The sequence below is a fragment of the Maylandia zebra genome, linkage group LG9 (assembly GCF_041146795.1).
Source record: "Maylandia zebra isolate NMK-2024a linkage group LG9, Mzebra_GT3a, whole genome shotgun sequence".
Lineage (NCBI taxonomy): Eukaryota > Metazoa > Chordata > Actinopteri > Cichliformes > Cichlidae > Maylandia > Maylandia zebra.
Window position 1 is genome coordinate 7,882,423 of NC_135175.1, and position 24,456 is coordinate 7,906,878.

The window sequence follows — 24,456 nt, forward strand, 5'->3', positions numbered from 1 at the left end:
TGACCCTCCAGCAGACGACGAAGGCTGGAGCAGTCCCACGGACCCTCCAGCGAAGGCGGATGAAGGCTGGAGCGGTCCCACGGACCCTCCAGCGACGACAAAGGCTGGGGCGGTCCCACGGACCCTCCCCTCAGCGAAGGCAGACGAAGCTGATGAAGGCTGGAGCGGTCCCACTGACCCGCCAGCAGACGACGGAGGCTGGAGCGGTCCCACGGACCCTCCAGCGAAGGCGGATGAAGGCTGGAGCGGTCCCTCGGACCCTCCAGCGGAGACGGACGGCTGAAGCGAAGGCAGACGAAGCTGATGACGGCTGGAGCGGCCCCACCGACCCTCCAGCAGACGACGAAGGATGGAGCGGTCCCACGGACCATCTAGCAAAGGCGGATGAAGGCTGGAGTGTTACGTCCCTCTGCAGCTTCTAATCGTCTCAGTGTTTTCAGCTGGTGCTAATTGGCCACACCTAGTCAGGTGTGGATAAAAGCATACCTGAGGCAAGCATTCCGGCAGTGCACTAGTCTTTGCCTTGGTGGCACCAGCCATTCTAGCCAACCTGGTTTTCCATTTTAGGATGAAACCTCTTCTCACCCACACTCTGTTATTCATCTCCTTTTTTATGTTGCGGCTTTTGAGCCAGGTCGTAACATAAGTGGTGGCTCGTCCGGGATATTTGGACATTTTAGTGGAGACTGAATGTCAGTTTGTTTTGCTTTTAAGTGGGTGAGTGATGGTGGTCACTGTAATTGTGCAAACTCCCTTTAGTTAGTGTGTTTCAGCTGGGTGGCTGTGCTGCCCTTCCATCGAAGCACTTGTTTGTTGTTTTGCTTTATTGTTTTAGTTTATTGTGTTTGGTGGCTATCCTGGGTGGGGGTATGCTTCAGAGTTTGGTAGAAGACTATATCTCTGGTCTGCTGCCTGCTCTCGAGTTCGCGTTTAAAGTTGCCTCAAGCCTGGTACACCACTGAAGACTAGGGTAGGAAAAGTAAGGGTTTTGTTGTTTTTAGTGTTTTAGGCTGGGAGTTGCACATAGTAAATCAGTGGCACCAAACTTGGTAGGAGGTTTGAGACCATTCTTGATTATGGTCTGTAGCTGAGGCAGGTAGGCTGTTTTTAAGTTGGCATTGTGTGCACACCCTGTGTGTGCATATGTCAGTGTTGATGGATGCTAATGAGATCCTTGTGAGGTGAGTGTTTTGTGCTGTGACCTTTAGTGTTGTGGGGAATATGGCTATTTTGTTGGATCACTTGTGAGTGTTGTTGGCCAGGTGATGGCAATAACACTGTGGGGTGCTGAGCCACCCTTGATGTGATCATTGTGTGGCCATAGCTCTCCATTTTGTGGTTGGTCACTAGTACGCTTGATTTACTGAACTTTTTGGATTAAAGTAACTTGTTGTGGTATAGGGCCACTTGTATGTGACTGTTTGTGTGGTGGAGACAACAGATCACTTGGTTGTGATTATTTGTTGCTACTTTTGGTTTTGTGTTGTAGCAGATCGGGTAATCATTTTGGGTTTGTGACTGTTGTGCTCCTTTGTGTTGGTCACATGTTACTTTTTGTCTGTTCAGTGTGGCAACTTCAAATCCTCATGCCCATCCATGCTTAGAGATGCCAACTATAACGTGAACACTGTGCTTCTGTTAGCTTTAACTTTTATTCCAGGTTTGTGGGTCAAGGAACTGAAGGCTTCAGAGGGGCTTTTAATAAATTTAAGGGTCCTAGAGGAACCCTTTTAAGGGAGGAGGTGTTACGTCCCTCTGCAGCTTCTAATCGTCTCAGTGTTTTCAGCTGGTGCTAATTGGCCACACCTAGTCAGGTGTGGATAAAAGCATACCTGAGGCAAGCATTCCGGCAGTGCACTAGTCTTTGCCTTGGTGGCACCAGCCATTCTAGCCAACCTGGTTTTCCATTTTAGGATGAAACCTCTTCTCACCTACACTCTGTTATTCATCTCCTTTTTTATGTTGCGGCTTTTGAGCCAGGTCGTAACAGCTATTAAGACTCGACTGTACACCGTGTTCGTGTTTTCCTCCGAAAACAATAAGTTCCGTTGGAGCAGCCTTTCAACACCTCTCTCTGTCAAGAAAGGTTGACCCACACAACAAAGTAAAGCTATTTTTCGGCTACGAGCCGACAGGGACCCCGCCGTATTAGTCAGAGGTCCCTTTACTACAGTTCGGAGTCGCGGACCTTCAGTAATAGTAATAAATCACACAGCAATAGTACATTCACGTTGTTGTAAAAAGCATGATAATATATTAAGTAATCCAAAGTATTCAGAATACGTTACTGTCATTGAGTAACGTAACGGAATACGTTACAGAATACATTTTGGGGCATGTATTCTGTATTCTGTAATGGAATACATTTTAAAAGTAACCTTCCCAACACTGCTCTCCAGTGACATGCGAGTGGCGCTGTGGGCTCTTGCTGAATGAAGCTAGGACAGCCACTGATGTTTCTTCATTAGTGACAGTTTTCTTGCGTCCACATTTTGGCAAATCCAACACTGAACCAGTTTCACGAAACTTAGCAAGCAGTTTGCTAACTGTAGCATGGGAGATGGGTGGTCTCGTAGGGTGTCTTGCATTGAAATCTGCTGCAATGACCCGGTTACTGCGTTCACCAGATATCAACACAATTTCGATCCGCTCCTCACGTGTTAACCTCTTCGACATGTCAATGGCTGTGAACAAAGAAAAACTTGTAAATAACTCATGAAAGAATAAAGTTACATTGAAACCAAGCACACCATTGTTTTTCTTGTGACATTACCAATAAGTTTGATGTGTCACATGGCCCTCTTCCTATTGAAAAAAACAAAAGTTGTATCCAGATGGCCGACTTCTAAATGGCCACCATGGTCACCACCCATCTTGGGGAGTTTGCTCCCTCACATATACTAATGTGCCACAAACAGGACTTAAATATCACCAACCGTTCCCATGTTATTACGGTGTATCCATATAAATGGCCCACCCTGTAGTATAATAGCAATAGAGTATTAGAAAAATCATAAAAGATAAAAACAACCAGACTCAATCACCCTGATGGAAATAACTGTGTATCCCTTTTGCTAAATGATAGCCTGCAGTTATTTGTTGCAGTTTTCAACAAGAGTCACACATGCCTCCTGAGCATTCCCAATCCATTCTTCTTTGACAAAATGTCAAGCTCCTCCTGATTTGATGGACCTTGGTCTTCAGTTCACCCCACAGATTTTCAATGAAATTTAACTCAGGGCTTTGTGCATCTCAGTCTGGAGATAGTTCTTTGCCAGGAGTGACGTATGTTTTGGGTTATTATTATGTTGAAAGACTTCAGTTAGTTCTGTTTAAGTCTATGTTTCCCTATTTATGTTCCTCCCATGTCGGTGTCTTCCCTACTATGTAGGTTAGTGTTGTGTCTTCAGTGTGTCAGTCTGACCATGGGGTTGAGTGACCCAGTGACACTCAATCCCTCCGATGAGCTCCTAGAGGAAATAATCCAGACTGTGGAATCACTATGCAGTGAGTGGTTGGAGCTACCCTTCACGACCGGAAGGAAGTGAATTGCCAGTTGCATGGATGTATCTTAGGTTTTCCCTGGTTGATGGAGTCGGTACACCCCCTGGTAAGGGACTTCATATCCACCGCCTCGGCTTTCCCTCCACCGTCCGCAGAGATAAGAGTCAGCTCACTGAGACTCTCCCCATTCCCAGGCTGACCTGCTGCTATGTCCATGTTACTACAGCAAAGGGACACCTTTGTTATTTTGGAATAGGCTTGGTCTGCCTTGGGCCTCCCGTGATGCACTGAGCTGTTCTTCTTCACAACGTTAGTGCACTGTAGATCACTGTATTTTATCAATAGTAATTATCAAATTCAGGCTTTTCCTCCCATAGTGTGTCTTTTATTCTCTCTCTCGCTCTCTGCTCTTTTCTCTTTCCCCTCTCCCTCAACTGGTCATGGCGAATGCCTGCCCCTCCCTGAGTGTGGTTTTTCTGGCTTAACATTGCAGCTGCAGCCATGAAAGTGGATTCTTTGATCTGAGAGGTTGAAACCGTAACAATTAGGGCAGAAATCTAAGCACTATCTCTGTGGAACGACAGTCGATGCTTATGATCCGACTAGTCATGCTTACTAGTCACTACTGATCTAGATGGACAAAAACAGCAATTTCATTGAAGAAAACCTAAATCAAAGTGCACCCACCCGAAATTAGTGCACTGGTTCACTTTTTAATGTAACCAAAGCAGTCCACACAATCCAGAAGTGGCTCACCATCTAAAAATAATTGTATTCAAACAAAAAAAAAAACCATAGACTACCCTTTGATCAGACTGTATGGAAGTCAATGCTGATTTGTACTAAGGGGTCAGAATTGAAAGTTTTAAGTTAGATCAGATGGATAGTTTCAGAAAAATTAAATAAAAGCTAGAAGGAAAATTACAAAGGCCAACATTTATTCTGGGCTCAGAATAAATGATGTGATGAACAACAGAGTTGTCTCCAGGCAAAGTCTTCTTTAAATTCTATCTGTTCACAAGAAGTTCATATTTTTCTTTTCGTGGCCTGGCGGCGCCAACACTGGAAGCGCACCAACATAAAGGTCTCAAGCAGCACCTCCTCTAATGATGGGAGGACAGGAGACCAATGTTAAATAAGTTGCCCTCTTTGTCTGTTGTCGCTCCTTTTATTCCTCTCCTCACCTTTTCCGTTTACATTTTCCATTCAACATCTATCTTCATCTCAGTTCACGTCTAAGTTTTCCTCAACGTGTTCTTCTTCCCAAAAACAAGCCGACCACTCCTTCACTCTACCCTTCGGTCATTTTATTACCTCTTGCCTAGTCTATTTTCTCTTTTTCAACACCTCAAACTTCCCATCTTTCAAACACAGCAGAGGGACAGAACAAATGTCCTCTGATGTCTATAATGCAAAAGTCAAATTGTATAATGATTAGATCCTCAAGCATTAACAAGTGTGGCAATGCCAAACAATGATGGTCTCTTAGACTGCTGTCTCAAAATGATAATTATAGTATAAAAGATGAAGTGAGGGGAACAGAGGAGCAAGGAGGCAAAGGGAGTTGGAAAGGAAGAGTGAAGATCTGTGTTTCTATTTAAGTGTTCTGAACATTTTAAAAGAGTAGAAGCAGCTGCTATCTGCAGGCAAAAAGAGGCAATCAGTCCAACAAAATGGATTTTGGCAGCTCAAGGTTACTCATAGGACTTTATGAACAGGTCAAGGTGGGGGCAACATAACCTCACATGAACTACACAAAAGAAAACCATTATATTAGTTTTTTTGTTCGTTTTTCAGTTTGTTTGTTTTTTTTTTTGTTTTTTTTTAACTTAATTTAAAAAAGGCCTTTTTTGGAGCATTTTGGCTATTACCTTAGCAGACAGACAGAAACAAGGTAGAGGAAAAAAGGCATGCAACAAAGATAACCAGACAAACTTGGACTGGGACAGCTTAATCTCCAAGTGATTAGTATATAGCACACATAGCCACCACTGCCGAGACCAGATTAATAACTGGCTGAATCAGATAGCTGCAATTAGCCCACTGATCTGGACATTTGATTAACTGCATTTTTTTCTGTGAATTTATACAACTTAATTATAACATAAACTAATTAGTGGTACTCTGGCAGAGAGGCTCATAATTCAATGTTAATTGTTTTAGTTTACTGGAATAGGGTTTTGGGATTATAATTTAATATAACTTAACTTAATATCAGTTGAAAAAATGCTGTTGTCTGATGTCAGAAGAGAATGGCTATATGTCCAGTTGCTCAGAAACACTGGAACTTAAAGCAGATGAACTACAGTAGCAGAAGACCAAGTCCGCTAGTCCTCGGCGGTCGACCTGCCATGTCTATGTTGTGTTTGATGTCCTTCTCTCTTGGCATCTCGTTTCCTACTGTACATGTTTGTATGTGTCTGTGGTGGCATTCGCGTTTCTCTGCAACATCAAGCCAGAGAGTGTTTCCCATCTTGGAGCCATACACCTGTAGAGCAATCACACTCACCTGTTGCTGATCAACCAATAGTGTGCTACTTAACAGAGTAGCTGAGCTACGGGCAACGCTGGATCTTTGAGAAACACAGCCAGTTTTCCAGCTAGAAGGTGAAAGTGTTTTGCGTTGGCCGGTTATGTGGATTGTACTAACTGCAGTTAAAATACAGTTTATTTCTGGAAAACATTATTATTTTTAATTATTATTATGGGGTGTTGTGTGCAGAATTTTGATGTGAAAATGAATTTAATCCCGTTTCGAATGAGGCTGTAACATGACAAAATGTGGAAAATGTAAATATTTTTCAGATGCATTGTAAATTGACTCACTTTTCAGGAACATGAGAGAAATGTGAGAGCAGATAAGGTTGCAGTATTCGCCCAGGATACCCAAAATCTGCTGCAGGGAGTTTGCTTGGAGCTTCACCTAGCTACTTGGCATGAAACACTTCATATATGGATAGTTCACAGAAAATACCATGGATATGTATTTTACAACATGCTTACAAGCTTACAACGTGCAAGACTAAATGTTGCATGCGTCCGTACTATCTGCCCCGGGAATTCTCGCATGTTATCGCAATAACAGCGTATGTCCCCCCCTCGGCCAACGCGGATGCAGCCTGTGACACTCTCCACTCAGTGGTCAGCAGACTGCAAACACAATCTCCGAGAGCCCTTCTCATAATATCAGGGGACTTCAATCATGCCTCTTTGGACTCCACACTGCCCACCTTCACCCAGTATGTGACCTGCTCAACCAGAGACAATAAAACACTGGACTTACTGTATGCCAATGCTGAAGAGGCATACAGTTCATCACCTCTCCCTCCACTGGGCAAATCTGACCACAACCTGGTGCACCTTGTCCCTGTGTATGAGCCCTTAGTGCGCAGGGTGCCACCAGCCACCCGCACAGTGCAGAGATGGTCAGAGGAGAGCGAGGAGGCTCTTAAGGACTGTTTTGAGTCGACTGTGTGGGAGGTGATCTGTGACGACCATGGAGAGGACATCGACAGCCTTACTACATGCATTACTGACTATATTAATTTCTGTGTGGATAACACCGTACCTACCAGGACTGTACGGTGTTTCTCCAACAACAAACCTTGGATTACCCCAGAAATTAAAGCTGTCCTCAAGCAGAAGAGGAGGGCCTTCAAATCCAAAGACAAAGAGGAGTTGAAAAGGGTGCAGAGAGAGTTGAGGGGACTGATAAGGAATGGGAAGGACAGCTACAGGCAGAAGATGGAGAACCAGCTTCAGCAAAACAACGTTGGTGAAGTCTGGAGAGGCCTCAGAACCATCTCAGGCCACAAACAGCAGAACTCTCTGCCTGGGAGGGATGTGAGGTGGGCAAATGAACTGAATCATTTCTTCAACAGATTTGATTCAACCATGAGACAGTCTACAACATCGGCTGCAGACTCACCCACCCCCACTGCTGCTGTTCCACCTCTGACACCTCAGACACTTCACACCTCCTCTATTCACCCTGCTCACTCCCCCCCACCCCCAACAACAGCATCCAATACACACTCAACACAAGGCTCCAGCCTGTCTCTCTCAACCACCCAGGTTAGGAGGGAACTGAGGAGGATTAATGGCAAGAAGGCAGCGGGCCCAGATGGCATCAGCTCGAGGGTCGTCAGGTCCTGCGCGGACCAACTGTGTGGGGTGATGGAGCACCTCTTCAACCTGAGCCTGAGGTTGGGAAGAGTCCCACAGCTCTGGAAAACCTCCTGTGTTGTACCAGTGCCAAAGACTTCACGCCCCAAGGACCTCAACAGCTACAGGCCGGTGGCTCTGACATCCCACCTGATGAAGACCCTGGAGCGGTTGGTCCTGGCTCAGCTTCGGCGCCTAACAAGCTCATCACTGGACCCACTTCAGTTTGCCTACCAGCCTGGCATTGGCGCGGATGATGCCGTCATTCACCTCCTACATCGTTCCCTCGCTCACCTGGAGACCGCTGGAAGCACTGTGAGAATCATGTTCTTTGATTTCTCCAGTGCCTTCAACACTATTCTTCCCTCGGTTCTGAAGGACAAGCTGGAGAACTCTGGAGTGGACCATCACCTCACTACCTGGATTTTGGACTACCTCACCGACCGACCACAGTATGTGAGGACTCAGGGCTGTGTGTCGGACAGGGTCGTCTGCAGTACGGGGGCCCCACAGGGAACGGTTCTGGCTCCGTTCCTCTTCACCATCTACACTGCAGACTTCTCCCACAATTCCACCCAGTGCTTCCTGCAGAAGTTCTCTGATGACTCTGCAATAGTCGGCCTCATCACTGATGGGGACGACAAGGAGTACAGAGGACTGACTCAAGACTTTGTGGACTGGTGCCAGCTGAACTACCTCCAGATCAACGCCAGTAAAACCAAGGAGCTGGTGGTAGACTTCCGCAGGCACAAGCATTCTCCACTGCAACCACTGAACATCCAGGGTATGGACATTGAGGCTGTGGACAGCTACAGGTACCTTGGTGTTCATCTGAACAACAGACTGGACTGGACTCATAACTCAGACGCCCTCTACAGGAAAGGGCAGAGCAGGCTGTACCTGCTGCGGAGACTCAGGTCGTTTGGGGTGGAGGGCCCACTCCTGAAGACCTTCTATGACTCTGTGGTGGCTTCTGCTATCTTTTATGGTGTGGTCTGCTGGGGCGGCAGCATCTCTGCTGGGGACAGGAAGAGACTGAACAGGGTGATCCGAAGGGCCAGCTCTGTTCTAGGATGCCCTCTGGACCCAGTGGAGGTGGTGAGTGACAGGAGAATGGCGGCTAAGCTGTCATCCCTGTTGGACAACGTCTCCCACCCCATGCAGCAGACTGTGACAGCACTGAGCAGCTCCTTCAGTGGGAGACTGCGGCACCCACGGTGTGGGACGGAGAGATTTCGCAGGTCTTTCCTCCCCACTGCTGTCAGACTCCACAACAAAGACTTTAACTGAACAAACACACACATCCACACATGTGCAATAACACTAAGTGCAATAATCTTTTCTGGCATCGTTGTATTTTTACTCAGTTGTATATAGCATTCGTATTCTATTTTTATCTTATTGTATATTTTTATTCTATTTTATTCTACTGTATATAGTATATTATTTTATTCTATTCTGTACAGCTGTGTACTGTATTTATTCTTATTGTATTCTAATTTTTGCGTCATAACTTTTGCACTGTCCACTTCCTGCTGTGACAAAACAAATTTCCCACGTGTGGGACTAATAAAGGTTATCTTATCTTATCTTATCTTAAGTATGTCCAGTAGTGTTTAATATAGGTCACATATATAAGAAAATGATTGAAATTCTATAATTATAAAATTGAAATCCAAACAGTACTCGTGATCTGTTTTGCACAGCACAAAACTATGCTCATGACATCCATGATGTTAACATGGCCTCATATTTGTCCTACTATTTTTACATTAAATGACAACATGCACATTTAAAGCAAACACTACATACCCATCAGCCAGTCAGTGGGTCTGAGAATATTCTAGTTCAGGGTGATATGATTTTCTCAAAGATATGTTTTGTGGTTGCATACGCTCATTCAGCCTCTTTGGAAATACATAAAAGTTCGAGTAAAGTCCCTCAATGAATTCCTAGAGGAGCCAAGTGTCGCCTTGCAGAATTGCAACCTAAATATACAATATATGCTTTAAGTCATGTAGATGTAGACTTTGTCATTGGTTTTCCCCATAAAGCCTATGGTCATAAATCTTGTATTACTTCTATATTTGACAAGAGTCTGTTCATTCCAAAGAAAGCACTGGCACTAAGCGATAGCCACTTGAAATACATACTGTACACAGTATTTGGAAGCCACAATTGCAGGTTTATGTCCATAAGAAGCTCAAGCAATGACATAGTTTCAAAAAAATACAATTTCTCAGCAGTATCGGATTATGTTTGCTGAGATTCGTTTGGAACAGATTTTTGATCATTTTCATGTAGTGATTGTTATGACTCCAACGCTTACCTCACATGGTTCAGGGGCGTTTCCAGGATTTCTGAAAATGGGAATTCACAGGGATAGGGGGCAGTCAAAGGGGGCCTATTAAATTTATTTGAATATTTGGTGAGATACAATTATTTGATGTTTCAGCAAATATACTGGTTCCATTTATTCATTGGGCAATATGGCTGCACTGCCACAATAAAAAACAAAATTAACATGGAAGTAATGGAGCTTGGAAAATAAAGGGAAAAAAGCAGATTATAACTATACTATTACTATACTATAGGCAGTTGAGACAACCACTGTGAAAAATATAACAGGAGTTGGTTTTTCAAAACTTCTAAAATGCATTGTTTCTCATCTATAAATAGCACAAGATAAATATGCACTGTCTGTGCATATTTATGGGAAGGCAACTAAAGTCCTTCCCATCGTAGGCCTGTGTTGGTTGGTTTTGCCTGAATTACCTTTATTTCAGTCTATTGTAACATCACAATATGATTGTTTAATGCGGGTAAAATCTCTGTGTGTGCTGAGGCATAATTATGTTCAATTTTCTTTGGCAGTGCTCTGTTTGCTTCTATCACTGTTCTTTACAATGTAATGGGGGACTAATGCATCTTTCCATTGGCCTCTTGCACTAGTGCCTATTTAAACAGTCAATAAGTCAGGCAGTTCTTATAGCCACCAAATGACCTCACCATTGTCTGTCATATTCAAACAAGATAACCAGAGCAAGGCTGCTCAATAGAGTAGTACATATGTGCCATAACTGTTCCTTGGGGAAAAAAATTATATGACATGTCTTCAAGCTTCCTATCAATCATAAGTCACCCATGCTGAATCCAATTTAAAAGCACTTGCCCGCTGTTCTCCATGCCTAAAAACACAGAGGATTATGGGAAAAAACAGACAGGCTTCTGGAGCTTTTTACAAGTTGGGGATGTGGTCACAGCCTCTTCTTAGAGTCCCTTAAACTGTTTTCTATTTCAGAAACTCACATGAATTAGTGAGACACATCTCGCAGGTGCTCATTACAATGACCAGTGTCACCCTTTTCCTTTCCTGCTTTAACCGCACAGCTATAAGCTGCGCTCAACTGGATTTGACAAGATGCCTGTAAAAACATCAGAGCTCTTGCCTGAAAAACAAAGAAAGAAAGAAATACAGGAGACACGCTTTTCCAGCTCTTTTCAAACCAGGAGCAGGAGCAGGAAGGAGTCTGCGCACCTCCACATCATCACTCTTGTTACGCATGCACAACCTTAGTGTATGTTTAATCTGGGTGTTAATGGAGTGTTGTGGCGGCTGGACGAACAGTGAGCGGATGCAATCACGATGTCAGTGTGTACAGACACAACTTTGACTTTCTTAGTGTGTCGTCAGTGTGTTTCCATGCAGTCCAATCAGTAACTCAACTCACTCTGCAAAGAAAAAGCACAGAGAGCAGTTGTGTTTATTATGCTGTATTAGGTTTTAGTCTGAGAAGATCTAAGAGTGAGCAGGTGCTTCTGAGCACAGTGTATATTTGTTTTACTTTGTAAAAGACCCAGGCTGTGGGGAACATTTCATTTAATCCCCTTTAAGGAACAGCAATTAGGCAAGTTAATGAGACCCTGAGTATTAAGACCCTCATTTATCCTTCTTTTTCCTTCACTGTTTTCTTTTAGTCTTCCATCCGTCTTCACTAGATTTTTTTCTTCTTACTGCCTTACACACAGTTGCATGTGGTTAATGTCAGAGTTGGTGTCTGAGCTTCATTGCCTGAACCAACTCTCTAACTCAAGCAACATTGGAAGTGTTTTTAATGTACAAGCTGTCTAAATTAAAAACACTTCCAAATGTGATACCTGGAGGGCAGCAAATCATAAATCCACAACAACAACAACAGTGAGAATCCTCTCTCTTGATGCACTCTGAGGCTCTCTTCTCCTGAGAGACTCAGAGTGATTTGTTCAATTCAACTCACCCCAATGGTGTAAAAATAATTCCACTTTATTTAGGTAGGCATTGCACCAAGGCTGTAGACATGCTGGTTGGCTACCTGTCTGACAATGAAGACACAATTTGTTCCCAAAGACAGATAATTGCCCACCTATGAATCACAAATAAAGCACCCCAGGCAATGGAAAAAAATGCCTGGGGTGCTTTAAAATTTGACAAGAACAGCAGAGGTACTGTCAGTCTAGACATACAAAGGTAGTATTTTATCAGAGTTCACATACCTGCATTGACAGGCATATTAATAACTTTGAGTGAATTGCGTGAACTTATTTGCTGTGCCTAAATACAGCATATCCTCTCAAATAGAATGTTTTCACTACCCAGTGTTTGCCTGCAGTACAGTGCCAAACCAGTACTGAGAGAGGAAATAGGCTCTCAAATATGCGGTCATGTGGACACTCTAAAAAGGAAAGCATACAGGGTTTTTTTTATTATTGTGACAACATTTGACTTGACATTTTAGAGTCTCTCACAATTGCAAGTCTAACTGTAAAGTTAGACTTGACACAGGTAAAGTACCACTGCTGATAGTGTACACACGCACACACACACACACACACACACACACACACACACACACACACACACACACACAGATATGCAAAGCTGTCCTTAGTTTGGATTTGGTAAGTTTTGACTTAGCTCGTTTGCCATCATGTTTACCAGTATAGTGCAAAAAAAAATAAAAAAAAAGAGGCAGAGTAAACTGTGTCAAAACAAAAACATGCCTTTATTTGTTTTGAATGAGTCCTCATGGCCAGTCTATTATCACCAGCAAAGTTTCAAATAACGACGTCAATGTATGTAAGGCAAAAACTCAGACTTCAAACTGCACTAAATACCCAGGTTAGGACATTTTTCTACTCTTGGCTTTCTAAATATCAAAGGCCACATTCCTAATATGGACATCTAAATGAAGCTGTTATGATACCAAGCACAGTTGACTATGCACATAAAGATCAAACCTTTATAGGGGAACGTCAATCAGGAGAAAGATGGCTTGAAAGGAACCAAAATCCACACAGTCTGAACATGTAAAGACTTCAGTTCCCTTTTAAATATGGTAAATGGCCTGTATTTGTATAGCGTCTTACTAGTCCCTAAAGACCCCAAAGCGCTTCACACTACATTCAGTCATCCACCCATTCACACACTGGTGATGGCAAGCTACATTGTAGCCACAGCCACCCTGGGGCGCACTGACAGAGGCGAGGCTGCTGGGCACTGGCGCCACCGGGCCCTCTGACCACCACCAGTAGGCAACGGGTGAAGTGTCTTGCCCAAGGACACAGCGACCGAGACTGTCCAAGCTGGGGTTCGAACCGGCAACCTTCCAATTACAAGGCGAACGCCCAACTCTTGAGCCACAATCGCCCCCAATATGACAGTGATATAGTTCACATGATATATTTCTAATCAGATTAATTGTTTAGAGCGAGAAGACCCTGGTTGGCGAGGCTGCCTGCATCCACGAGGTCTTAAAAGCTCTGCTATATAAGCCTGTCCATGTAGAGCTCTATGTTTTTATGCTAATAGTAGAATTTTAAAGTAGATTCTGAATTTCACAGTGAAGGGAAGCAAGGTTTAATATGTGACCACTGGATATTTCCGTTAGCAGCCTTGCTGCTTTGTCCTGAACTAACAAGCTATGGAGGACTTTGAGATGCTCATGAAAAGTGAGGCAGGAGAAAATTAAAGTGTGTATTAAAAGTCCAAGAACACCGATTGACAGTAAAGGTTTGAATATGAAACAGCTGACCTTTATGTTTTTTTTAATGAAGGTCCACATGGGGCTCCAAACTCGGAAACGAAGAGCCATGCTGAATCTTTAAGAACCACATGCTGTTAATGTTAAGTTTTAGAGTATCCCAGACACAGCGATGGGGATATCATTGACCAGGGCTGCCCAGTGGACCATGGCCAGCTTTAGTACTGGCAAACTGGTATCCACACCAATGAATGAGTCCTTGTTGAAAGAAATCCTGCACTTTGTGGAGCACTTTAGTTCCCAACACCCACAGGAAGCTGAACATGTGTTTGAGGAGCCACTCCAGTGGAGTACCACTTTAGTGGCGTCTGATTTCAAAACAGACTACGACATCAGGTTGGTCTAATCATGAAGCGGGCAGCTGGCTGGCTCTCAGTATTATGTGTCTGTGCAGGATTTTCTGTCACCATGGTGTCCAAATGTTTTTACCTTAGACATACTCAAAGCTGCATGTGGACTGTAATTAATTGTTTTTCAGCTTCAGTAAGATTGAGAACGTTCCACTGTATTTCATCAGAATGTCTGCTCTACTTTAAGTGTGTGGTTTCCTTTGTGTCTCATAGTATGAACCTGGAAAAGTACAAAAACAAAGACTCAGATCTCCATTAAGCATTTCAGGCAATTAAAGTTTCTTTTTTGTTTTATTTCCTACTTTGTGACTCAGATGTTCAGTCCCACGAAAGAGATAGTGAGGGCCATCCACTCCTGCAGCTCTCTCCACCGACTGTTTATGTACGCAGCTTCAGCCAGCTCTCTAAACTGCTTCTTCTGGCAGATGATAAGAAGTTGGTGGAGGTTCGGGCATGTCTAGAAGATAAATTTGAGTCCAATTTGCATCCTAAGCAGTCCAACCACCAGCATTCCTCCATAACCCACAGACTTAATTTGTTTGTCCTCCTTGTTACTGTGTACAGCCATCCAATTATGCCGCCATTGGTAATTCTTTACAGATATGCATTTACTTTAGGGCCACTGCCAAGAAGAGATAAAGTAATATATATTTCTTTGACAGATGGATACATGATGAATATAGTAATACTTATTTCATACTGCCAGTGGATTTGTTATGGAGAGATAATATTAGCTTAGCTTGTAAGAAAAAACAGAGTACATTCAAGACCAGCTGTTTTGATAGATTAAAATGAATCCAACTCACCTCTTGTGTTGTCAGAAAACAGAGAGCTCGTGGTTAGGATTCTTGGTAGGAGCTTTGCCTTTGGCCTGGAGAGAGAAGCCCGTGCTGATGCAGTAAGTGTGGTAGACAGAAAGGAGGAAGGCCTAGCCAACGACTTGGGGGTCAAGGTCAAACTGTTTCTGTTGTTCCAAAACGTGGACAAACAGATCCTTGAAAACCTTCTTAAAGAAATATTTGATATTTATTTGTATTCAGTAATCAGTTATTACACAGACTATGTAAAAACATTTTTAAATATATAAATTACCCTCTCACCCCTGCGTGCAGTCTTTTATGCTTCAAGCTTGGGTCTTCTGCCGGCAGCCTGGGAGCTTGAAGTTCCCATGCAGTATCTTTGCTGTTCCTAGGACTGTGCTCTTCTGGAGAGAGATCTCGGATGTTGTTCCTGGGATCTGCTGGAGCCACTCCCCAAGCTTTGCCTCTGTGCTGTCTTTCAGTCCAGCTTTGTCCAGCCACTGGTAGGATTTCTGGATGTCAGCCACTTCCTCTAATTCATTCAGTTTTTCATTATATTAATTCATCATTGAGATTCAAACTCATCCAAGATTTTTAATAGATACATTTGTGGTATCAATTTCAAACACCTACATGGCTTCGTTCTTGAGTTATCACATCCACAAAATTGGGTGTCCGCTTAGCCCAACCACTGGTCTGATGGGGTGATGACAATACCTCAGATTTTTTTTCCCATCTGCGTTTTACAAAGGGTAAGAATAAAGCACCTAGGCATGCAGACTGCTTTCTGCAAAGCAGTCTGTGAAAGAATGTGTTGCTCAGTCTTTTCCAGCATGCTACTGGATGCTATATGTGGATAGTCAACTGTGATTGGTATTATAACAAACTGGAAGCGATTGGGAATGACAACAACTCACCCATGAAGTTGCAGGGCATGTAAAATCCCAGAGTATGGTCAGAGAATGCTGAGGCACATAATGCGCAAAAGTCACCAACTTTCTGCAGAGTCAATCACTAAAGACCTCCAAAACCATATGTGGTCTTCCATTTACTTCAAGAACAGTGCGTAGAGAGCGACATGGAATGGGTTTCTATGGCTGAACAGATGCATCCAAGCACATGTTGATGCAGTGGTGTAAAGAATTTCCCCACTGGACTCTAGAACAGTGAAAATGCAATATCTGGCACAAATCAAGTGACTAGCGATTTGATAGATAAGTCTGGGTTCAGCGGTCACTGGGAGATCAGTACTTGTCTTACTGAATTGTGCCAAGTGTACAGTTTGGGGGAAGGGAGGATTCATAAAAGGAACTCTTATGCTTCAGTATACCAAAACATTTTGGACAATTTCATGCTCCCAATTTTGTGGGTACAGTTTGGGGTTGGCCCATTCCTGTTCCAACATGGCTACCTGTGCACAAAGCAAGCTCCATAAAGACATGGATGAGTGAGTTTGGTGTGGAAGAACTTGACTGGCCTGCACAGAGTGCTGACCTCAATCTGACAGAACACCTTTGGAAGAAATTAGAGCATAAACTCTCAGTCAGGCCATCAATGTCTGATCTCACAAATACACTTCTGGAAGAATGGCCAAAAATTCTCATAAAAACTCCTAAGCTTTGTGGAAGGCCTTCTCAGAAGAACTGAATCTGTTGTTGTTCCAAAGAGTGGACAGATATATTAAACCATATGGATTAAGAATAGGGGGTCACTCAACTTCATATGCATGTGAAGGCAAACAAGTGAATATGGGCAATATAGGTGTATCTGTTAGATTCCAGTTTTGCAAGTCATTTTTCAGTCACGCTATTTGCTTCATTGCAGCGGATTTATCATGCTCATAAAAGCATTCAGCAGCATTTATCACACACCAAGTGATAAATGCAGTCTATGTCCTGTGTTCTCTGGTTAAAGTGACACCCTCTACTTCCAAAAAAAAGTACTCTCCAAATCAGCGTTGACAGATGATGTTGTCACTACGTGGCTTAGTTTTTTAGTGAATGATTTATATTACAAGTAAAACCATGGCTCAGCCTTGGGCTCATGCTGTTCTCCTTCTCCTCTTTAGCAGACCAAACACGTGATGATTTCACCTTTCCCCTTTCCTTCCTTCCTTGGGGACAAATCTGTTGTGAAATGATATCATGCTGCCCTTCATAACTTAAACAATTTAGTAGGAGTAGTAGGAGTTATTTTCCTGTTTATTTTTATTCATCTATTTATTTATTTATTTATTTTTGGTGGGGGTGGGGCTGTGGTGCACCATCTTGACAGGTGCAGGGTGAGATTTGCTACCTTGTGATTGAGCCCTGTGACAGTGCAGCACAGCTGGCACAATGTGCTAAAACTATGTTTAAAGGCATTGTGATCCACATTTTGATCTTTTATATTTCTATCCAAACCTACAACATAGTCACATTTTCACACAAAGCCAGAAAGCAAGGAAACCAATTACACAAATAACACAAAACCTTTAAATTATTTGCCTTCAGTGACTGTTGGTCAGTCTTTCACATCAGCTTGGAGGAATGAAAGTGCAGCTGTAACTCCAGGATGTTGATTGGGGGGTGGTGCGGGGTGGGGGGTGTTATATCAAATTCAAATTTTATTTGTCACGTACACAGTCATACACAGTACGATATGCAGTGAAATGCTTAGACAACTGCTCGTGACCTAAAGAAAAAAAAAATCAACTTCGTGAAGTGTTTCCACATCATTTCTGTTGGTTAAAGATCAATACTTTGACAAAATACAAAACATTTTCTTCATCCTTCTTTGACTATTCTCTGGCAAGATGGGATTAGTGCCTAGATGCTTGACCCACTTTCTCTTTATGTGTAATTCAAGGAGAACTGTCTTAAAAATTTCCATTAGAAATCACTGATGCAATTCAGAAGATCCAAACTTTGATACTTCCACCATATTTCACAGTTACAGTGAAAGTCATTCATTGCAGTGCAGTGTTTTCCTTTCATGGAACAGCATGATTTTCATTTAAACCAGCAGGATCTATTTTGGCTTTGCATTGTTCCAGATGTCTTCTGGCTTGTCCATGTGACCTTTCAGAAACTACAGTTTCTCATTGGGGTGAAGTCGCTTTCTTCTTGTGGTCATGAAATACAAACCATTGTTGTTTAGTGTTCTCCTGATTATGGACACATGGACACTGGCCAGAGTTAAAGAGATCTTTAGCCATTTAGAAGTTACTCTGGCTTCCATTTTTACCTCCCAGTCTACCAAAACCCCCACTGTTTAAATAACCTTGGTCTGTTAACCACTTCTGTGCAATAGAAGATGGGCTTCAGTTTCTTCCATTCATACACAGACTGTCATCATCAAAACAGGGTGATCACTGACACCTGTTTGTCATCCCATTTATTGCAATTGATAATTCAAATTTTATCTTTAAATTTGCTAATTTTCCTTCTGCAAACACTGGATTTTTTTTCTGGATTTAAAAAAACTGTAATTTATAAAATCTTTGTCTCAGTTCTTCAGTTGTCTTCTATTTAACTCATTTTAGAAGTCAAGTAAAAATTCTGTGATTGGGTTGCATTTAAACAGAAACTGTCCACAAACTTTAATGCTCTATTATTATTAGACTTTCCTTTGATCTAAGCAGAAATATTTTAGTGAGTTTAAGACAAGACTGCAGAAAGTACATTATTATAGCAACAAACAAACAATGTGTGTGACACATAGCAAAAGAGCTTAGACAATATTAAGTTGGGATGTATAAGCAGTTTCTAAAACTACCAGAACAAAGCAAAGACAATAAAGAAGCAGATGCATTCAACACAAGTGCTATTTTCCACACCATTAAAAACTGACACCACCAGTAATCTCTTCTGACATTTTTAAGTCCCTCTGTACATTGTTCCAGCTGGAAGAGGCAGCATATTGCAATAAAGCACAGTGCAAAAGTATAATCAGATATGAAGCACTGTGCTATGCTGCATCTTCAGACAAGGCTATTCTGTAAGAACTGATTAAGACAGAATTAAGACATTTTAAAATATATTGAATTGCTCAAGACAACAAAAAAACTTACCACTGTATTTGGATGCTGGAACTATATCTGTTATAAACACATCAATGTGCAAAGTCTTGCTCCATCCCTGACTTTTTAAAATTTTCATTATTATTACCAAGAAGTCAGACTTGTGTTTGTTTAGAGTGGCCTTGAGGAGTACTTCTCCAGCCCTTTTAAAGTTTTTCTTTGGACATTGGCTGCTTCTTTGGTCATTTTAGTCTAGTTCTTATCCCTGGCCATTTTTGAGTAATTGTGTTTTGTTTTGTGTATTGGTAGGCAGCTCGACACACCACATTCAGAAAAGTTAGGAAGGTGAGAGATGTCATTATGGAGGCAGAGAGGTATAAAAGTGAGTGTATAGACATCTTAAATAATGTACTTCCATGTATGTTTGCACAAGTTACATAGATTTCCTATGTCCTAGCAAAATATGAAGAAACTGGAGACTCTCGCACACAGGAGTCTTGCACAGTACCCTGTCTGGTGAAAATATTGACTTATTGGCCTCCCACAATGCAACTCCCTCTTATCCCGTTATTGTAAAGAGAGCTTCTTTCATGCTTTGCACTCTTTTCTATTTGAGGATTTTACATGCCGCAACACCTTTCACTCCACCAGTGACTTAGCTGACAAACTTTAAGACTCCTATTACTGTTTCTTCAACTGAAAATGGTTCACACAAGTTGAAAAAAGTCCACTCTGAAACTGAAAAGGTGACATTGATGCAAATGAAACCTCAAAGAGGAGCTTTGTCATAACCGAATTCAGCAACTTGTATGATTTTACGCTTCCTCTGCTTTCAGATACTTGGAGCTTCTAGCCTTAGCTATTCCAGCTGACATGTGGGCCACATTAAAATTGTGGTTTTTAGAATTAATGAAGCTGTTTTTCACTTTGTTTTCACAGGGCATAAAACAGCAGGGGCAGGAGCATGGATATGAGTGAACAAGTGATACTTACAAAGACCTGGTAACACTTCTGAAGAGCAGATCTCCACACTTTGCTGAGAACACAAACAACCAGGTGGAGTGGAATATAAGCAATTAATATCAACACATTAAGGCTTGTCTTTTTATTTTAGCTGTGAATAATAACTCTCAAAGCAAAAATGTGTGGGTGCTGAAACGCCTCTTTGTCTTATGAACAAGCTCCTTCTCTCTAATACTTCGATTTGATTTCTGATGCTGTGTGACTCATATTCGTAAACAGATTGTGTAATCAGCGTCTGTGCTCTTCCACGCTAGTGAGCTAGTGTCTGGTTGTCACCGTGTTGAAAAATTTCTGAATTGACCTCCTCCCTGTTCCAACATCAAAACAGCAGAGCCACATCCCTCCCACCACCTACCCCCTTCACACTCACACACTCACACACACACACACACACACACACACACACACACACACACGCACACACACACACACACGCACACACACTTGCTCATTTCCAGACATTGAAATCTGTGTGATTTATTCAGTAGTGCTATTTCCTGCTTTAGAAATTTGACAACATAACAAATCGCCTCAATAATGGACTCCATCTGCTCTCGAAAATCTGTTAATCATTTAAAAACATATTTTTTTCTTGCTTGAGCTGATGTTTGTTGGAAAATGTGGCATCATCACAAGCTCATCAGGTCCTTTGAAAAGCACTTACTGCTTACTGTCTGCTTTGCATGGATATCAGGTCTGTTTGAGGTATTTCATCACTGTCTAGTTTTTTGTTTGTTGGCTGTCATTCTTCTCCAAATAAAGTATGAGTGTAATTAAGAACAATAGTATTTGCACAGCTTTTCAAAGCAAGAATCAAAAGTAGATCAGTATGAGTAATAGCATTTACAAAAGATCAAACAGAATTGACATGTAAATGTATTTACAGTGTGGTTTTGCAGCACTGTGATACATATAAACTACATTTGAGATGAAAGCTGAAGTCATTTTAACAAAACAAAATGTTTCTTTGAATAATTTTTAATTTTTAATGTCGGGATTTATTTGGATGTTTGCTTTACATCTCATGCTTCGAACTGTCATTACCAGGTATTAATACTAATATTAGTATTGCTTCATAGAAATACTACACACTGGCAGCATGGCTCTGCGGATGTGGTGGATGTTTGTTGTCCGCCACCTCTTTCTAAATTTCCCAACGACTGTTGGACGGATTCCCTCAAAACACTTTACAGACATTAATGGTATTCATATGGATAATCCAAATATCTGCACTGACTTTAGCACAATTCTGTTCAATATTATTTATATAAAACTAACAACAGGCTTTTCAAGGTACATTATATTTATGACAAAAAGCCTACAATACTAGAGAGGAAAGTCCAACAATCAAAAAATCCCCCATAAACAAGAAGTCGGTGATAGTGGGGAGAAAGAACTACCGTTTAACAGGAAGAGACAAAACCACACCCAGGGCAACAATCTACTGTGAAACTGTGAGGGGAAATAAGGTGAACAAGGAGATGAAGAAAAACACAAACTATGGTGAAAGAAGGCAACGCGTATCAGAACCTTCAGCCTTTTATTTATCCAGTGAAAAGATGTATTTGTTGGACTGGAACAAAGTCCCATCAGGCTAAGCTCACTTTCTCATTCTCTTTGGTTTTCATCTTGCATCACATTCACGTCAAAATTCTTCTCTTTTTCAGTACTTTGTTTCAAGAACAAATACCTGCCAAATTCTTTAAATTTCCAACAGACTCTGTTGCTCTTATCGTAAATATTAGCACTGGAAGCAGATGGTTACTCTGATACACTGCATTGCCATTACCATTAAACAGCTGTTCATGTTTGTAGATTTCTAGGCTACATCGGCGCAGTATCGCAAAAAATGGACACAGTTTTAAACACAAGTTTGAAAAGTGATCTAATGTGGAAGTGTCTTAGATCTGCATTGTTTCTAGCAGCCAGCAGGAGGCAGCTCTTCTACAAGCCAGGAAATCTATGGGAAAACATTCTTTTGCTTTCTCAATTTATGACCTCACCGAACACTTTCCTGATGTATTTATGGTCTTAACTGGTAGTTTCACCTCTTACTGAATAAAATATGATGTTCATTTTGTAAATTACAATTATTGTTAGAGTCCAAATAAACGACAAAGCAGGGTCTGCTTTTGGATATGACTACAGTGTGTTTGGGTGGTTATGGCATGAGCCTGCAGTGTCCCTTAGTTTGTCACATCCCACCAGGGTTTGCCACATTCAGTTTTTTGAAGTCACAAAGACAGTGATGTGACAATGCTTGACTCCTCTCTGAGGTCTCAAAACCAGACTTTGCTAATCAGTCTAGGATCTGCACTTACTCTCAGTTTACACCAGCGTGGTGTTCTCTCAGCTATTTTAGCTGATTGTCAAAGTGTGATATTTTGGGGGGCTAAAGTGCATTTTTGCCTTTAAGAGAAGAACTATATATTCAGTGTACCAGTCACTTTTCTGAACAGTCATACTTTCTTTTGTGTTGAAATGAAAATATAAGTTAAATTCTACACGTATTAGGTAAGACTCAAAATATCAATCATTTAGATAGTTTTAGTCTTCATAGCTTTCCCTTTAAAAGTAGTTTCTTCATATTTGTGGCATAGTGGTGATGTCTGTATGTTTTCATACAGTAGGCAATGTAAAGATCTAAAGTGTTCTACGAAACCCATCATAGGGTTTATGATGACTACAATAAACCAATAAGAAGTATGGGGCTGACCTGTGTGAAAGAAAAAAAAATTATAACAAAGAAAGTTATATACACATATTCAGGCTTTTATGTTTCATGAGTGCTCTGTGAAGAATGATGCCTTTAGTCTGAACGATCTAAAAATGATGGACAACAGCCGTATAAATAGCTGTGAATAAGTGTGTGGAGGCACAAATCACTGTCAAGGTCTTTTTTCTCTTGGATTCTTTAACTCCTTTGATATGTGCAGCATGCAGTGTCCTGTAACTACTTCAGCTAAACCTTTTCATGTGATGCGGCTAGAATGCATCACATTGAAATCCATTTGACTTATTGCTGACAACATCAATCAAATCTATATCATCCATACAAGATAGTGAATAATTGTAGTCCTTCTTGTCAGTCTGGCCCATTGCAGTTTTAATTTGAGAAAGCAACAGTCAGGAACACAGTCTTCCACTGCTCCGCCTCAGTTCCCTGATGGAGCCCAAACCCAAAAGACGATAGCCAAAGATAACAACACCTAATCTCCAAACATATCTGCTCATTTTAAGTCTGAGGAAGCAGGTCTTTTTTAACAGTTCTATTAGATTGGACAGCCTCAATCAAATGAGCTGCAGCAGCCAACGGAGATGGTGGCTGCAACGCAGGGAGGAAGCAGACTAGCCTTCTCTGTTCAGTGTTGCGGATTCATTTTGACATCACAGCGTGATTGGAAATGGAACATGCTGTGTGTATGCATGCACAAGATGCTTACTGAAAAACACAAAATCCCTGGGTTGTCAATTGTTTTTGTTATTCACATCCTGAAATTAATACAGACTGCCTCACTGCCATAACCATTCACCAGCAGCTGCTGGAATTCTCACACTGACAGATGTTTTATGGCCACTGGCTTCACAATTTGTTGCCCTGCTGATTTTCCATCAGTATGGATAAAGTAATTAGATACAAATCTGCCCCAAACACATGTAAACATTTGGGGTTTAGGTTTTAGTAGTCGATTGCTTTATGAAAACGACAAATGAAGAAACTTGAAAAGTCCTAATGGTGTAATGTTACATGCTATAAAAATATTTTTTTAACTTCAGATTTCAGGCGTCAGCCCTGCTTAGCATTTGTCTCTGGACCTGTACTGGTTTAAGGTTTTTTTTTTTACTGCAGCATGTTAAGAAATGTCGAGTGTTCCCTTCTGTGTAAGCAAATGGACTTTGTCCATTTCACATATAATGGAATTAAAGAAAGTTGGTTAGTCTAATAAAGTCAGGATGTGGGTCTGTGGTTGGGTGTATTGACTTATGTTTCCAATAGAAGGTCACTTTGTGTTTTATGAAAAACAAGTCTTTGGAAAAGTGATCAGGCAACTTGGCTCCAGTTTGTGCATGAACACAACCCAAAGAAATACGTTTTAATTCTTTTCCCCTGCCCTTAAAAATCTCAAGCTCCTAACAGCCAATGACAGACTGAGCTACTTCTGCAAAAGCAGGTGTCTGTGATTAAAAACTCTCATGCCTGCAAACCTTTCATATGTGTCTTACTGGCGTTTGTGTGTAGGTTGTAAAGTTTGGTATAAAGACCTTGAAAACTTTACCTGAATAACAGTGACACAAAGGCGTTACTTAGCCTGAGCCAAGCTGTAAGGTTTTAGGTGAATGTCGAGAAACAATGAACTTCTTGACATTGTTCAGCCATTTAACCAAGAGAGACCTCTTCTGTGCAAAGCAATGAGAGTTTGTTATTTTATTTCAATACCTCAATAAAGAATAATATTGAGAAAATAAAGATTTTTTCAAGTCTGCATAGGATTGAGAAGGGGCTTTTATGTGAATTTCATGTTTTTATTTGCCAC